Source organism: Triticum dicoccoides, chromosome 4A, assembly GCF_002162155.2.
Source record: "Triticum dicoccoides isolate Atlit2015 ecotype Zavitan chromosome 4A, WEW_v2.0, whole genome shotgun sequence".
NCBI lineage: Eukaryota > Viridiplantae > Streptophyta > Magnoliopsida > Poales > Poaceae > Triticum > Triticum dicoccoides.
In genome coordinates this window covers 738,845,141-738,860,143 of record NC_041386.1, presented here as the reverse complement: position 1 = coordinate 738,860,143, position 15,003 = coordinate 738,845,141, and the positions used below count along the sequence as shown (strand labels likewise).

Genomic DNA, 15,003 nt, shown 5'->3' with positions numbered 1-15,003 from the left:
GTCTATTTATACAACAAGAAGATCGAGGTACTAGCTAGAATCGTCATCCTGAATTTGGAGATGGTGGCTTGTGCGTGCGTACAGATCGGCCTCATCTGATTGATCTGGAATTAATTGATGAAAAAATAGGCAGTTTTTCGATTAAATTAATCCATGAATAAATCATGAGCATGACATGAACATCATTGATAACACACTGATTACGATTTAACAGAGCATGTACTACGCACATAGTAGAAACATCTACGCATATCACTAGTACTGCTACAACAGAAAGAAAACACGAGAGGGATAAGCGATGTATACCCTCCAATCGGCCACGCGGCGGCGGTGATGGTGGCAGCAGCCGCGGCATCCTCGGCGGCCTTCTTGTCGGCCTCGGCCTTCTCAGCGGCGGCACGGTCGGCGTCGGTCGACATGGTGATGATGAAGGTGATACGGACGTAGATGAACAGAAGCGAGCAGTCGCGTAGTCACTACCCAAAAACCTAATCGCCCCTCTCCCGTACATGATCCGGAGAGGCGGGGTTTCGGAGGCTTGCTCTCCCGTCAACCATGTACGCGGTGAACGGGATGGAGTCGTCGGCGGCAGTAGCAGCAAAGGAACGACGTGGGCATGAAGGCGAAGATGTGTTCTATTTCGCGGCGGCTAGGGCTGGAAGCGCCTCACATATATATGTGCGGCCGCGCGTGGAGAGACGTGGGCTGAACCCACGTCCAAGTCGGTAGCCTATGATCCGACGTCTCAGATCGTGGTCCTACCTGTCAAAGACTCTCCGTTTCTGACCGGCAAAAAGAAGCGCATAGGAGTGAGGCTCGGCGAGGCGGGCGGAGGAGGAGGAGTGCGCGAGGGCTTCTTTTCTTTTCAAGCTCCAATAGCATGAGGGAAAGAATCCCTTATAAACCACTCCAACTCTCTTTCCATTAGCATGGTGGGACTAAACTTCCCACCACCTTGGCATGCCACCTACATGGGCCCTTAGAGATTAAATCTAAAATTGTTATATGGGCTCTTGGCCCATCTCATATTTCAACATTAATTAATTAATTAATCAGTTATATTACTTGGAGAAGATCGATCGTGCAATCTTTTAGCAGCATGAAGAAGCATGATCGATCTGCCACTAGTTGTGGAACATGCTTCTGCGTGCGCACATGCACATGTGGCTCCTTTCCTTGCAGCAACCTATATAGTTGCAGTACTACATAGCATTAATTAGTTGGCTTCAAGATGCATGATTGTGTGACCCTCTAGCGGTAAACACGCTGCACACATCGCATGTTAGCCCATCTCTTCTTGTCCTTGGTTTATTTAAGATCATTATTCTGAGCCACTACTCCCCTATATATAGTTCCTGAGAATCACTAAACAGTAAAACTGAGCTAGCTACACCTGCTCACAGCTATTCAACATTGTCAATCGTCGGATCCATGAACAAACGCACAAGATCTACAAGTCGTCCGCAGCGCCACTTGAGCCTCACTCCCCCATAACCTTTTGACATTGTAGTTGTAATCCATTTCCATTTTATTTTCATAATATTAGAAGCATTCATCTCTCCATGGTGTTAGACATGGTGAATTGATACTATCACATATATGAAACCTTTTGGATTCTTCAATGTTTCCATAGATGCTAGACTTTTTGGATACTTAGGTGTTTTGCTAAACCATGCTGTTTTGCCCTATCTAAGCTTTGATGTCCAGCAATAGTATGCTCCCCAGGAGGCCATTCAATTTGAAAATTTGTGTATGGATGTATTCATGTTACATTATAAATCCATTTGATTAAATTGTCACGTATAAAAAGGGTATTTAAACCATCAGGGCATTACCAAGTATAAGCATCTTCCTTTCCTAAGATGCACGGGTGTGGCAACGCACGCCTTTATGATCTAGTGAAACATTATGGTCAGCCGCCTCCCCGAACATGCGAAGGGCACGATGTGTCCCCTTAACAACAAGCCTCTGCGAACATGCATGGATCAATCATCAATGCTGGGGCTTGTGGTTCCAACTTTTTGTAGAAGACAGTATCTCAGGAGGCGGTGGAAATAGTGTAAACGTTGTCGAATGCACTTTCTGTGTCAACCATGCCATTATCTTTGAATTCACTAAGGATCTATTGGGTTACTCGCATTGATGTTAGTCATTTTGCATCTGTTTAGCATGTTTGAGGGTATGGAGGCTATGGGCCATGTTCTGCATATTGTTTGGTACCCTGCATTGTGCTACTAGACATTTGAATACCTGGCGTTTGGTTGCCTGCATATGTGCTTTAGTGGTGATCACATGTGAATCAGTCCAGAGATATTGCAACCTGCTCTCCAGCGCCAGCGACGTGCTCCCTTTGCTACATCGTGACTGCTTTTTGACTGAGCATGCGTGTGCCTGTGGATTGTGGACGACGCTGGCCGGACCTCGGCAAGAAGTTGGCAGTGAAGGAAATATGCCCTAGAGGCAATAATAAAGTTATTATTTATTTCCTTATATCATGATAAATGTTTATTATTCATGCTAGAATTATATTAACAGGAAACATAATACATGTGTGAATACATAGACAAACATAGTGTCACTAGTATGCCTCTACTTGACTAGCTCGTTTATCAAAGATGGTTATATTTCCTAGCCATGGACAAAAGAGTTGTCATTTAATTAATGGGATCACATCATTAGGAGAATGATGTGATTGACTTGACCCATTCCGTTAGCTTAGCACTTGATCGTTTAGTATGTTGTTATTGCTTTCTTCATGACTTATACATGTTTCTATGACTATGAGATTATGCAACTCCCTTTTACCAGAGGAACACTTTGTGTGCAACCAAACGTCACAACGTAACTGGGTGATTATAAAAGAGCTCTACAGGTGTCTCCGAAGGTACATGTTGGGTTGGCGTATTTCGAGATTAGGATTTGTCACTCCGATTGTCGGAGAGGTATCTCTGGGCCCACTCGGTAATGCACATCACTATAAGCCTTGCAAGCATTGCAACTAATTAGTTAGTTGCGGGATGATGTATTACGGAACAAGTAAAGAGACTTGCCGGTAACGAGATTGAACTAGGTGAGATACCGACGATCGAATCTCGGGCAAGTAACATACCGATGACAAAGGGAACAACGTATGTTGTTATGCGGTTTGATCGATAAAGATATTCGTAGAATATGTAGGAGCCAATATGAGCATCGAGGTTCCGCTATTGGTTATTGACCGGAAACGTGTCTCAGTCATGTCTACATAGTTCTCGAACCCGTAGGGTCCGCACGCTTAATGTTACGATGACCGTTTTATTATGAGTTTATAAGTTTTGATGTACCGAAGGTTGTTCGGAGTCCCGATGTGATCACAGACATGACGAGCAGTCTCGAAATGGTCGAGACATAAAGATTGTTATATTGGACAACCATATTCGGACACCGGAAGTGTTCCGGGTGATTTCAGAGAAAACTGAAGTGCCGGAGGGGTTACCAGAACCCCCCGGAGAAGTATTGGGCCTTAGTGGGCCTGAGGGGAGAAAGAGGGCAGCAGCCCAAGAGGTGGCGCGCCCCCTCCCATGGGGAGTCCGAATTGGACTGGGGGAGGGGGCGCGGCCCCTCTTTCCCTCTCCCTCTCCCTCTCTTTCCTTCCCCCTTCCTCCTTCCTAGTTGGACTAGGAAAGGGGAGTCCTGCTCCCACTAGGAGGAGGACTCCCCCCTCCTTGGCGCGCCCCCTAGGGCCGGCCGGCCTCCCCCCTTGCTCCTTTATATACGGGGGCAGGGGGGCACCTCTAGACACAACACACAAGTTGATCTTCGTGATTGTTCCTTAGCCGTGTGCGGTGCCCCCTCCACCATATTTCACCTCGGTCATATCGTAGCGGTGCTTAGGAAAAGCCCTGCATCAGCAGAACATCATCATCGTCACCACGCCGTCGTGCTGACGGAACTCATCCCCGACACCCTGCTGGATCGGAGTCCGGGGATCGTCATCGAGCTGAACGTGTGCTGAACTCGGAGGTGCCGTACGTTCGGTGCTTGGATCGGTCGGATCGTGAAGACGTATGACTACATCAACCGCGTTTTCATAACGCTTCCGCTTTCGGTCTACGAGGGTACGTAGACAACACTCTCCCCTCTCGTTGCTATGCATCACCATGATCTTGCGTGTGCGTAGGATTTTTTTTGAAATTACAACGTTTCCCAATAGTGGCATCCGAGACTAGGTTTTATGCGTTGATATTATATGCACGAGTAGAACACAAGTGAGTTGTGGGCGATACAAGTCATACTGCTTACCAGCATGTCATACTTTGGTTCAGCGGTATTGTTGGATGAAGCGGCCCGGACCGGCATTACGCGTACGCTTATGCGAGACTGGTTTTACCGCCGTGCTTTGCACACAGGTGACTAGCGGGTGTCTGTTTCTCCAACCTTAGTTGAACCGAGTGTGGCTACGCCCGGTCCTTGCGAAGGTTAAAACAGCACCAACTTGACAAACTATCGTTGTGGTTTTGGTGCGTAGGTAAGAACGGTTATTGCTAAGCCTGTAGCAGCCACGTAAAACTTGCAACAACAAAGTAGAGGACGTCTAACTTGTTTTTGCAGGGCATGTTGTGATGTGATATGGTCAAGACGTGATGCTATATTTTATTGTATGAGATGATCATGTTTTGTAACCGAAGTTATCGGCAACTGGCAGGAGCCATATGGTTGTCGCTTTATTGTATGAAATGCAAACGCCCTGTAATTGCTTTACTTTATCACTAAGCGGTAGCGATAGTCGTAGAAGAAATAGATGGCGTAACGACAACGATGCTACGATGGAGATCAAGGTGTCGCGCCGGTGACGATGGTGATCACGACGGTGCTTCGGAGATGGAGATCACAAGCACAAGATGATGATGGCCATATCATATCACTTATATTGATTGCATGTGATGTTTATCCTTTATGCATCTTATCTTGCTTTGATTGACGGTAGCATTTTAAGATGATCTCTCACTAAAATTATCAAGAAGTGTTCTCCCTGAGTATGCACCGTTGCGAAAGTTCTTCGTGCTGAGACACCACGTGATGATCGAGTGTGATAGGCTCTACGTTCAAATACAAGGGGTGCAAAACAGTTGCACACGCGGAATTCTCAGGTTAAACTTGATGAGCCTAGCATATAATAGATTTGGCCTTGGAACACGGAGACCGAAAGGTCGAGCGTGAATCATATAGTAGACATGATCAACATATTGATGTTCACCGTTGAAACTACTCCATCTCACGTGATGATCGGACATGGTGTAGTTGATATGGATCACGTAATCACTTAGAGGATTAGAGGGATGTATATCTAATTGGGAGTTCTTAAGTAATATGATTAATTGAACTTCAATTTATCATGAACTTAGTTTTGATAGTATTTTGCAAATTATGTTGTAGATCAATAGCTCGCGTTGTTGGTTCCCTATGTTTTTTTGCTTCCCTATGTTTTTATATGTGTTCCTAGAGAAAACTAAGTTGAAAGATGTTAGTAGAAATGATGCGGACTTGGTCCGTGATCTGAGGTTTATCCTCATTGCTGCACAGAAGAATTATGTCCTTGATGCACTGCTAGGTGACAGACCTATTGCAGGAGCAGATGCCGACATTATGAACGTTTGGTAGCTCAATATGATGACTACTTGATAGTTTTGTGCATCATGCTTTATGGCTTAGAACCGGGACTACAAAAAACGTTTTTGAAATGTCACGGAACATATGAGATGTTCCATGAGATGAAAATGGTATTTCAGACTCATGCCCGTGTCAAGAGGCATGAGACCTCTGACAAATACTTTGCCTAAAAGATGGAGGAGAATTTCTCAACTAGTGAGCAAGTACTTAGATTGTCTGAGTACTACAATCGCTTGAATCAAGTGGGAGTTAATCTTCCAGATAAGATAGTGATTGGCAGAGTTCTCTAGTCACCATCACCAAGTTACTGGAACTTCGTGATGAACTATAATGCAAGGGATGACGAAAATGATTCCCGAGATCTTCGTGATGCTGAAATCGACGAAGGTAGAAATCAAGAAAAGAGCATCAAGTGTTGATGATTGACAAGATCACTAGTTTCAAGAAAAGGGCAAAGTGAAAGAAAGGGAACTTCAAGCAGAATGGCAAGCAAGTTGTTACTCCCGTGAAGAAGCCCAAAGCTGGACCAAAGCCTGAAACTGAGTGATTATACTGCAAAGGAAATGGTCACTGGAAGCGGAAATGCCCTGAATATTTGGTGGATAAGAAGGATGGCAAAGTGAACAAGGGTATATTTGATATACAGGTTATTGATGTGTACCTTACTAGTGTTTATAGTAGCCCCTGAGTATTTGATATTTGTTCGGTTGCTAAAAATTAGTAACTCAAAACAGGAGTTATAGAATAAACAGAGACTAGTTGAGGGTGAAGTGACGATGTGTGTTGGAAGTGGTTCCAAGATAGATATGATCATCATCGCACACTCCCTATACTTTTGGGATTAGTGTTAAACCTAAATAAATGTTATTTGGTGTTTGCGTTGAGCATGAATATGATTTGATCATGTTTATTGCAATACGGTTATTCATTTAAAATCAGAGAATAATTGTTGTTCTATTTACATGAATAAAACCTTCAATGGTCATACACCCAATGAAAATAGTCTGTTGGATCTCGATCGTAGTGATACACATATTCATAATATTGATGTCAAAAGATGCAAAGTTGATAATGATAGTGCAACTTATTTGTGGCACTGCCGTTTAGGTCATATCGGTATAAAGCGCATGAAGAAACTCCATGCTGATGGGTTTTTGGAATCACTTGATTATGAATCGTTTGATGCTTGCGAACCGTGCCTTTTTGGGCAAGATGACTAAAACTCCGTTCTTTGGAACAACAGAACAAGATACCGACTTGTTGGAAATAATACATACTAATGTATGCAGACCAATGAGTATTAAGGCTCGTGGCGAGTATCGTTATTTTCTAACCTTCACAGACGATTTGAGCAGATATGGGTATATCTACTTGATCAAACATAAGTCTGAAATAGTTGAAAGGTTCAAAGGATTTCAGAGTGAAGTGGAAAATCATCGTAACAAGAAAATAAAGTTTCTGCGATCTGATCGTGGAGATGAATATTTGAGTTATGAGTTTGGCCTTCAGTTAAAATAATGTGGAATAGTTTCACAAACTCATGCCACCTGGAACACCACAGCGTAACGGTGTGTCCGAACGTCGTAACCGCACTTTATTGGATATTGTGTGACCTATGGTGTCTCTTATCAGTTTACCACTATCGTTTTGGGGTTATGCATTAGAGACAGTTGCATTCACTTTAAATAGGGTGCCATCGAAATCCGTTGAGACGACGGCTTATGAACTGTGGTTTGGCAAGAAACCAAAGTTGTCATTTGTTAAAGTTTGGGGCCGCGATGCTTATGTGAAAAAGTTTCAACCTGATAAGCTCGAACCTAAATCGGAGAAGTGTATCTTCATACAATACCCAAAGGAAATTGTTGGGTACACCTTCTATCACTGATCTGAAAGCAAGATATTCATTACTAAGATGGATCCTTTCTAGAGAAGGAGTTTTCTCTCGAAAGAAGTGAGTGGGAGGAAAGTAGAGCTTGAAAAGGTAATTGTACCTTCTCCCGAATTGGAAAGTAGTTCATCACAGAAATCAGTTCCTGTGATTCCTACACCAATTAGTGAGAAAGCTAATGATGATGATCATGAAGCTTCAGATCAAGTTACTACCGAACCTCATAGGTCTTCCAGAATAAGATCCGCACCAAAGTGGTACGGTAATCCTGTTCTAGAAGTCATGTTACTAGACCATGATGAACCTACGAACTATGAGGAAGCGATGATGAGCCCAGATTCCGTGAAATGGCTTGAGTGTTGGGGAACGTAGTAATTTCAAAAAAATTCCTACGCACACGCAAGATCATGGTGATGGCATAGCAACGAGAGGGGAGAGTAATGTCCACGTACCCTCGTAGACCGTAAGCGGAAGCGTTATGACAACGCGGTTGATGTAGTCGTACGTCTTCACGATCCGACCGATCCAAGCACCGAACGTACGACACCTCCGAGTTCAGCACACGTTCAGCTCGATGACGATCCCCGGACTCCGATCCAGCAAAGTGTCGGGGATGAGTTCCGTCAGCACGACGGCGTGGTGACGATGATGATGTTCTACCGGCACAGGGCTTCGCCTAAACTCCGCGACGATATGACCGAGGTGGAATATGGTGGAGGGGGGCACCGCACACGGCTAAGGAACGATCACGAAGATCAACTTGTGTGTCATGGGATGCCCCCCTGCCCCCGTATATAAAGGAGCAAGGGGGGAGGTGGCCGGCCCTAGGAGGGGGCGCGCCAAGTGTGGAGTCCTACTAGGACTCCCTAGTCCTAGTAGGATTCCACCTCCCTTGTTGGAGTAGGAGAAGGGGAAAGAGGGGGAGAGGAAGAAGGAAAGGGGGGCTGCGCCCCTTGTCCAATTCGGACCAGAGGGGGGGTGCAGGCCTCCTTCCTTTTGGCCTCTCTCCCCTATTCCCGTATGGCCCAATAAGGCCCATATACTCCCCGGCGAATTCCCATAACTCTCCGGTACTCCGAAAAATACCCGAATCACTCGAAACCTTTCCGAACTCCGAATATAGTCGTCCAATATATCGATCTTTACGTCTCGACCATTTCGAGACTCCTCGTCATGTCCCCGATCTCATCCGGGACTCCGAACTCCTTCGGTACATCAAAACTCATAAACTCATAATATAACTGTCATCGAAACCTTAAGCATGCGGACCCTACGGGTTCGAGAACTTTGTAGAGATGACCTAGAACTATTCTTGGTCAATAACCAATAGCGGAACCTGGATGCCCATATTGGCTCTTACATATTCTACGAAGATCTTTATCGGTCAAACCACATAACAACATACTTTGTTCCCTTTGTCATTGGTATGTTACTTGCTCGAGATTCGATCGTCGATATCCAATACCTACTTCAATCTCGTTACCGGCAAGTCTCTTTACTCGTTACGTAATGCATCATACCATAACTAACTCATTAGCTACATTGCTTGCAAGGCTTATAGTGATGTGCGTTACCGAGAGGGCCTAGAGATACCTCTCCGACAATCGGAGTGACAAAACCTAATCTCGAAATACGCCAACCCAACATGTACTTTTGAAGACACCTGTAATACTCCTTTATAATCACCCAGTTACGTTGTGACGTTTGGTAGCACCCAAAGTGTTCCTCTGGCAAACGGGAGTTGCATAATCTCATAGTTACAGGAACATGTATAAGTCATGAAGAAAACAATAGCAACATACTAAACGATCAAGTGCTAGGCTAACGGAATGGGTCATGTCAATCACATCATTCTCCCAATGATGTGATCTCGTTAATCAAATGACAACTCTTTTGTCCATGGCTAGGAAACATAACCATCTTTGATAAACGAGCTAGTCAAGTAGAGGCATACTAGTGACACTATGTTTGTCTATGTATTCACACATGTATTATGTTTCCGGTTAATACAATTCTAGCATGAATAATAAACATTTATCATGATATAAGGAAATAAATAATAACTTTATTATTGCCTCTAGGGCATATTTCATTCATTGAGGCCATGAAATCTGAGATAGGATCCATGCATGAGAACAAAGTATGGACTTTGATTGACTTGCTCGATGATCAGCAAGCCATGTTAAATAAATGGATCTTTAAGAGGAAGACGGACACTGATAGTAGTGTTACTATCTACTAAGCTTGACTTGTTGCGAAAGGTTTTCGACAAGTTCAAGGTGTTGAATACGATGAGATTTTCTCAATCGTATCAATGCTTAAGTCTGTCCGAATCATGTTAGCAATTGCCACATTTTATGAAATCTGGCAAATGGATGTCAAAACTACGTTCCTGAATGGATTTCTGGAAGAAGAGTTGTATATGATGCAACCAGAAGGTTTTTTCGATCCGAAAGGTGCTAACAAAGTGTGCAAGCTCCAGCAATCCATCAATGGACTGGTGCAAGCATCTAAGAGTTGGAATATACGCTTGATGAGTTGATCAAAGCATATGGTTTTATGCAGACTTTTGGAAAGGCCTGTATTTATAAGAAAGTGAGTGGGAGCACTAAAGCCTTTCTGATAAGTATATGTGAATGACATATTATTGATCGGAAATAATGTAGAATTTTCTGGAAGCATAAAGGAGTATTTGAATAAGAGTTTTCTCAAAGCAAGATCTCAGTAAAGCTACTTACATATTGAGCATCAAGATCTATTGAGATAGATCAAGACGCTTGATAAGATTTTCAATGAGTACATACCTTGACAAGATTTTGAAGTAGTTCAAAATGGAACAGTCAAAGAAAGAGTTCTTGCCAGTGTTGCAAAGGTATGAAATTGAGTAAGACTAAAATCCCGACCACGGTAGAAAATAGAAAGAGAATGAAAGTCATTCCCTATGCATCAGTCATAGGTTCTATAAAAGTATGCCATGCTATGGACCAGACCTATTGTATACTCTGCCCTGGTTTGGCAAGGGAGTACAATAGTGATCTAGGAGTAGATCACTGGACATTGGTCAAAATTGTCCTTAGTGGAATAAGGATATGTTTCTCGATTATGGAGGTGACAAGAGGTTCGTCATAGAGGGTTACATCGATACAAGTTTTGGCACTGATCTAGATGACTCTAAGTCTTAATCTGGATACATATTAAAAGTGGGAGCAATTAGCTAGAGTAGCTCCGTGCAGAGCATTGTAGACATAGAATATTTGCAAAATACATATGGCTCTGACAGACCCGTTGACTAAACTTCTCTCATGAGCAAAACATGATCATACCTTAGTACTCTTTGGGTGTTAATCATATAGCGATGTGAACTAGATTATTGACTCTAGTAAACCCTTTGGGTGTTGGTCACATGACGATGTGAACTATGAGTGTTAATCACATACAGATGTGAATATTGGTGTTGAATCACATGATGATGTGAACTAGATTATTAACCTGAAACATAATACATGTGTGAATACATAGACAAACATAGTGTCACTAGTATGCCTCTACTTGACTAGCTCATTTATCAAAGATGGTTATGTTTCCTAGCCATGGACAAAAGAGTTGTCATTTGATTAACGGGATCACATCATTAGGAGAATGATGTGATTGACTTGACCCATTCTGTCAGCTTAGCACTTGATCGTTTAGTATGTTGCTATTGCTTTCTTCATGACTTATACATGTTCCTATGACTATGAGATTATGCAACTCCCGTTTACCGGAGGAACACTTTGTGTGCTACCAAACATCACAACGTAACTGGGTGATTATAAAGGAGCTCTACAGGTGTCTCCGAAGGTACATGTTGGGTTGGCATATTTTGAGATTAGGATTTGTCACTCCGATTGTCGGAGAGGTATCTCTTGGCCCACTCGGTAATGCACATCACTATAAGCCTTGCAAGCATTGCAACTAATTAGTTAGTTGCGGGATGATGTATTACGGAACGAGTAAAGAGACTTGCCGGTAATGAGATTGAACTATTTATTGAGATACCGACGATCGAATCTCGGGCAAGTAACATACCGATGACAAAGGGAACAACGTATGTTGTTATGCGGTTTGACCGATAAAGATCTTCGTAGAATATGTAGGACCCAATATGAGCATCCAGGTTCCGCTATTGGTTATTGACCGGAAACGTGTCTCGGTCATGTCTACATAGTTGTCGAACCCGTAGGGTCCGCACGCTTAATGTTACGATGACAGTTTTATTATGAGTTTATAAGTTTGGATGTACCGAAGGTTGTTCGGAGTCCTGGATGTGATCATGGACATGACGAGGAGTCTCGAAATGGTCGAGACATAAGGATTGATATATTGGACGACCATATTCGGACACCGGAAGTGTTCCGGGTCATTTCGGAGAAAACCGGAGTGCCGGAGGGGTTACCGGAACCCCCCGGGGAAGTATTGGGCCTTAGTGGGCCTGAGGGGAGAAAGAGGGCAGCAGCCTAGGAGGTGGCGCGCCCCCTCCCATGGGGAGTCCGAATTGGACAAGGGGAGGGGGGCGCGGCCCCTCTTTCCCTCTCCCTCTCCCTCTCTTTCCTTCCCCCTTCCTCCTTCCTAGTTGGACTAGGAAAGGGAGTCCTACTCCCACTAGGAGGAGGACTCCCCCCTCCTTGGCGCGCCCCCTAGGGCCGGCCGGCCTCCCCCCTTGCTCCTTTATATACGGGGGCAGGGGGCACCTCTAGACACAACACACAAGTTGATCTTCGTGATCGTTCCTTAGCCGTGTGCGGTGCCCCCCTCCACCATATTTCACCTTGGTCATATCGTAGCGGTGCTTAGGGGAAGCCCTGCGTCGGTAGAACATCATCATCGTCACCATGCCGTCGTGCATTGAGCTGAACGTGTGCTGAGCTCGGAGGTGCCGTACGTTCGGTGCTTGGATCGGTCGGATCGTGAAGACGTACGACTACATCAACCGCGTTGTCATAATGCTTCCGCTTTCGGTCTACGAGGGTACGTGGACAACACTCTCCCCTCTCGTTGCTATGCATCACCATGATCTTGCGTGTGCGTACGATTTTTTTTGAAATTACTACGTTCCCCAACAGGCAGGGTCTACGGAACACAAAAAGGAAAACATGTGAGGGCCAAGGCCTAACCAGATAAACTATGGTGGTACTTTGCAGCGACCGGGAGGAACAGAGCTGACTGTGAGTTTGATGTCGATCTGCATGGGAGCAAGCCCCAGTCGTTAGGTAGGACCGAAGGGGTTCCATAATCCTGTCTCGGTCCCCAGGAGCTTCCCATGATGATAGAGGCAAAGAGCTCGACAACCATGGCGGCAGCAGGCACTTGGCTCAACAAGGTGGATCCAATGTTGTATCGAGGAGATATATGATGGGAAGAGGCTCAACAAGGTGGATCCAATGTTGTATCAAGGAGATATATGATGGGAAGAGGAGAAGACATACTTGCAATGGAACAGAAAACACTCCACTAAACACCAGTAATGGTTTGCACTAAAATTATTGCGCTGATAGTGGGCAAGCCTGGGGAAAGAATGGTCCAATCCTGATGAAGGGAAAAAAGATGCCATGGCGATGTGATTACTTCTGCATGCTGGGCAAGGAAAGGTAGTATTTCTTTGTGAGAAGTGAGGACTGGATGGTGAGGGATTCATCCCATGGGGATGACAGGAAGACAAAAAGATGCCAAGAAAGGGAAATAGATTATGTTGTGACACAGGAATAGGAAGGGCAGACGACGAAACAAAAATTTGGAGCATTCACCAATTTGCTGTATTGTCTATCGTGAATTATCGTGTAAAGCTTTTGTTTTTTGAGAAATATTGGGTGAAACTTTTTTTTTTGAAAAATATTGGGTGAAGCATTTAGGGGCTGCATGTCGATGGAGTAACGGCCAGCAATGCGAGCTATATTTAACCTGCGAAGGAAACTGAACGCAGAGAATTGGAATAGAATGCGCTCAGAAAAAAAAATCGGAGCATGTCTTTTTTTGTAAGGTGGCAGGTTGTTGACAACCGCTGATGTGGCAGATTTCCTGGAAACAGAATACGGATGTGGCATCATGCTGATGTGGACGATGTGCATGTAGAAAGAATTGCTAGTAGTGAGGATCAAATTCTTAAGAATGTAGGACTTACAAGTAAGAAGTGATGACCTGGCTACCTGATTGAGAGGTGTTGTAACTCAGAGTAAGAAGAAGCTCCGGTTGTTTTGCTGGCCGCGGCACAAGCTGAGTTTCTCCAGGAACGACTTGTAATTTGTGATTTCTTTCTCGAGATACCTCTTGATATATATTTTCGATCTGCTTTCTTTTGTGTATTTTTACAGATGATGATGGCATTTGCAGTATAAATTCGTAGCTAGCCAACAAAGGATGAATAAAACATTATGAGCAATAAACATGGTTATCTTACCCCACAAAAAAAAAACATGGATATACTGTACCTACAGTGTTAACTGTGTATGTACATAGCATTGTTGATAGAATACCTACGTATGGCAGCATAGCAGCTATACACTGTTGAGCCTCCACGTTGGCCATGGGCCTGGCCAGACTTGTTTACTACACTGGACAAATTTCCAGGGGCTCGCATGTTTCAGATGAACTTTTTCTACATGTATTAAAAATGTTTCAAAGTCTATTGAAATAATATTTAACAAGTATTTACAAAATGTTCAAACATGTGTTGGATAAAAAGGTTTATCGTATATTTGAAAAATGTTTAATATGTATCAAACAAAAATGTTCAAAATGAATATAAAAAATATACATGATGTATTAAATTTTTTAACATGTATTTGTTAAAATAAAAAGAACAAACAGAAATGAAAAAAATATGAAAACCAAAATAAAAACCAGTCAAAACCGTAAAATAAGAACACGAAAAAGAAAAAAAACACATTGAACATTCCCAAAACATATGAAAAGCAAAAGGAAAAATAGGAACAAAACCGAAAGAAAATAGAACAGAAAAACAAAACAGATTAACGCCGAAACATATAGAAAAGTTCAGTGGTTCACCTCGGTCCATAGGGCCTTTTCTAAGATCATGCGATTGGACCGGACCACTGAAGGAAACCATTGAGACAAGCCTATGTTTCATCTCACAGCAGGCGAAAGGTTTTGTGCTCTATTGGTACATACTCACTACCGGAATCGCACCCTATGCCGACGGCCAGGGCCGTCCGCATAGCCCTGACTAGCCGTCGGGACAGGCCTATGCCGACGACCCCCGTCGGCATAGGGTCGTCGGCAACATATCCGTTGGCGTAGCCAGGATGACCGTCGGCATAGAAAGGCCGTCGGCATAGACCCTATCCCGACGGTGGCCGTACATCTATGCCGACGGCCTTGGTCGTCGGCAACGCCATCGCCTAACGGCGGCTGCCGTCAACTGCTGACCAACGGCGTCTCGCCACGTGGCACCTCTATGCCGACGGCCTGGC

General features: G+C 44.0%; 1 pseudogene; it reads right to left on the bottom strand.

Annotated features, from left to right (window-relative positions):
- LOC119284364 overlaps window positions 1–15,003 on the bottom strand; it is a 28,686-nt pseudogene that overhangs the window by 301 nt on the left and 13,382 nt on the right.